This window comes from Poecilia formosa, unplaced genomic scaffold (genome assembly GCF_000485575.1).
Source record: "Poecilia formosa unplaced genomic scaffold, Poecilia_formosa-5.1.2 Scaffold597, whole genome shotgun sequence".
In the NCBI taxonomy this organism is placed as follows: Eukaryota; Metazoa; Chordata; class Actinopteri; order Cyprinodontiformes; family Poeciliidae; genus Poecilia; species Poecilia formosa.
The window spans coordinates 200570-204188 of NW_006800536.1; the positions used below are offsets into that span (position 1 = coordinate 200570).

Below are 3619 nucleotides of genomic sequence, written 5' to 3' on the forward strand. Positions count from 1 at the left end.
TCAGAGGCACATCTAAAAGTTGCAGGACAGTGGCCCTCGAGGACTGGAGTTTGAGACCCCTGATTTAAATGATCGGTGATACCCTTAAATGTTCGTTAAATGTGGTTATGTATATTTCCTTATTTTGGTTGGTTCGGCATTACTTATGTAGAAAATAAACTGAACTGTTGTGAGTTTCCCAGCGGAATGACATTAATGGTGGTGTAATGCTAAATATTGCCACTGGGGGCAGCACGCCGGTGTCGTCTCCCCTCAGGCTGTCAGAGAAGAAGCAGGAAGCGCACTACTTGTTGCTGATCTCATCATTTTCACAGCTTTTTACAGGTTTGTGGATTATTTAACTTGAAAGTATGTTTTATTTACACCTTCCGTGTCATTTTATAGTGCCTATCAGCCAACGGTTTGTTTGTAAAATGGCCTTTTGAATGTATCGTGCGCGGAATGCTGTTGTTTTTCGTGTGTATGCTAACATGGCTAACCATGTGTTTTAATCCTGCTTTATTTTACTGCTCACCGGATAAACAGTCAGTTTTTACTGGTTGTTGGGCTTTCACTAAGTTGGTTCCATGTTAAAGTTAGATAAAATAATTATTTAATCTAACTTTAGTGTTAAAGTTAGATTAAATAAGTTGCTAAAGTGTTACATCCTTCACTCACCTATGAGATTCCAATGGCGTCAACATTATGACTAAAGGTAATCAGTTAAACAACCATGTCTATTAAAATAAAAGTACTAAGAATTTAACTGCAAGCCAGTTAAACTGTGTGAGATTTGTACATTCTGCCATATTTCAACATATTGTCCACAGACATTGGACTGTGAAAAGAAAACTATTTTGTTGAAACTTTGGTTTGTGATCAGTATATTTTAATAATAACTGAGGACTCAAGGTTAAATGAGCAGAATGAAACATGTTAATCAGATGAAGCAGGAAGTTCACCTCTTGTTATATAATTTTCTGTGCTCTGTACAGAACGACTTTTAACCTGCTGACTGAGACCTGTAACAGTTTCTGAATGCCAGACAGAAATCTGGGAAACAAACCGTAGCAAGATGGATGATTCTGTTTTCCCTGAACCAGGAGGTTTGGTTTTTTTAGCCTGCTTCATGCTGTCAGACGGGTTCTGCTTGAATGAAGTGATTCAGTTCAGCAGCTGTTTGTGGCTGAGGACCAGCAGAGCGGCTGCGTTTCATTTCATTTTGCTTCCATTAAAAGTATAAATGTGGCTGTGTGACGGGTCCGGGTGTTCTGGTTCTGCAGCGTTCATTAATCCGGTGGAGCGAAGCGGCTCATTAACAGGATGTTTACCTGTTCGCTGAATGTGCAGCGGAACAGCAAGGTGTCACTTTCCGAAACGGAGACATTAGCGCTGCTGAAGACATTTTGTTTTAATTAGTGACTCTGCTGCTGATGCTTCAAAACGCTGAGAGAATCTAACTGAATGTTTCTAGACTTTTACTGAAACTAATTATACTGCAGGAGTAACGGCTCTGTCAAAGTAACAACGATAAATAATCATAAAGCCGAACCAAAATCCTTCAGCTGCTGCTGTCAGCAAACCTTTAGAGAGTAGATCTGGTGTTCATCAGGAATCAGGTTAGATCCACTCTGGAGAGCCTCTTCATCACCATCATCTTCATCATCTTCTACAGGAGAACTCTGCTCTGCCACCTCCAACTTTACCCATAGTTCACTTTATCGTTAGATTATTGTGTAGATAAATGAATTATTGTTATTATTACAGTAAATGCTGTTTGAAACGTCACATTTGTCCATTTTATTAACTAATTATTTAATCGGCTTCACTAAAACCTTTCAAAACGCTTCTTGGTCTGTAGAGATAAATACTCTTACTGGATGTCACTTCACACCATTCAGTGGATTTTATGTTTTATTTGTTGCACATTTTAATGTGAAGAATGATCAGATTTTGTTGTCTGAATCTGAATCAGTTCAAACTGATGAACTCCAGATTCTTCATCATCACGTCATTCTTTTGGCTTTTTACTGGTTTTAGTTTCATCATTTTCTCTTTTTCTTTGCAGTTTTAGTTTTGTGTTTCTAGATTAGTGAGATGGTTGGATAAAATATTTTAGATTAATTTAGTCATTAACTTGGAGGGAAGTTCATGTAGTTTAACTACCAACTCTGGTTATTTACTCAGTAATAAGAGATGTGGTCACACTGATCTAAATTACTGCATTTATTAATAATGACCTTAAGCAATTATAATTATTCATAGCCAATCATAACAAAGCATTTATTATAAAAATTAAACATCTTGGTTCATTTTTGACTGGAGCTTTAATTTCTGATCATTCAGCTAAAAAACTGAGTTTAAACATTTTGTAAAGCAGCCAGTCAGGAGAAGACTGATGAAGATGAAGATGATGATGGTGATGAAGATGATGGTGATGAAGATGATGACACCTGGCTGTCATCATCTTCATCATCATCATCATCATCAAACTGCCACTTATTTCTCTCATAATCAGTAAAATTACTGCAGGATGAAAATCATCTTCCAGTTTTTAAATTTCCTTTAAAAACTAAACAAACCATCAAAAATCTGAACAATAAAATAAATGCTCTGGATTCGAGATTTTGCAAAAAATGAATAAATTTCCTCTTTATGCCTCATAATTAGTTAAATGTTTAACGTTGAGTTGTGGATTTATCTGGAAAGTGAATGTTTCTGTTTGTCTCCATTCATCCACAGAGCAGCCAGGAATGATAGATGCATGAAAACATTAATAACTCGTTACGTTGTTGGATCTGCTCCGACTCGCCTTCATATTCATGAAGCAGCAGCGAAACGCAGCAGCAGGCGGCTTGAAGGGCCACATATCAGCTGCTCTGCCGTGTCAGAGGTCAAAGTAACACCAGTAATTAATTTAGATGCTAATGTAATGGCTGCTTCCCGTAACCCGGACCCGGCGCTCCGACATGACCCCGTTCTGCCGGCGGTGACCTCCCTGCCGGTCCAGATCCGACTCAACCCGCCGCACAGGGAGCAAAACAAAGCAGGGAGAGGATGAGCGGACCGGACGCCTGTGGCATCAGCAGCGAGCCGCGGCGGCCGGAGGGTTTCCTGGATCAGGCTGAGGAGTCTGCAGAGGCGAAGAGGAACATCTGCTGCAGCTGGCACCGCCCGCCTTCACCGGCCGCCAGTGCTTACTGATATGTGGAGTTCCTCTCCTGCCCTGCAGGTGTCTCTGCCGCAGCTGCTGCTCTTGCCCCCGGCAGCATCATCACGCGCTCAGCCATGTTTTTATCCTTCCCCTCCTGCAGAGTTCTTCTCTTTCACCAAATCCTGCAATTCAGTTCCTCAGTTACTTGGAGCAAATCAAGCTATTGATTAAATTAACTAAAACTTTCAGAAGAAACTGAAAACATTTTTCAACCCTTATGGTTCAGATTTACTCTCGGAGTGAGACATGCGATGCAACTACCTGCAGAGGAAACTGCAAACAAAGTCATGCGATAACTACTGACTTTGTTCACCACAGATCAGCCAACATCATGTCAGGCTGTTTCCTCCTGATGGTCCAGTCGACCCGGTTCCACTGGAACCAGAACATCTGCTCCACCTCCAGCTGCTCTGAGTCAAACCAACC

The 3619-nt window shown here is 40.6% G+C and overlaps 2 long non-coding RNA genes across 2 annotated transcripts in view; one reads left to right on the plus strand and one right to left on the minus strand.

Moving 5' to 3' along the window:
* Positions 1-68: 68 nt before the first annotated feature.
* LOC103129999 (uncharacterized) overlaps positions 69-3619 on the plus strand; it is a 14306-nt gene continuing 10755 nt past the window's right edge. The window contains exon 1 of the long non-coding RNA XR_475155.2: positions 69-324. This is a non-coding gene — a long non-coding RNA (uncharacterized LOC103129999). The remainder of the gene's footprint in view (positions 325-3619) is intronic.
* The window catches only part of LOC107834366 (uncharacterized), a 9926-nt gene continuing 9024 nt past the window's right edge, over positions 2718-3619 (minus strand). The window contains exon 2 of the long non-coding RNA XR_001660161.1: positions 2718-3592. This is a non-coding gene — a long non-coding RNA (uncharacterized LOC107834366). The remainder of the gene's footprint in view (positions 3593-3619) is intronic.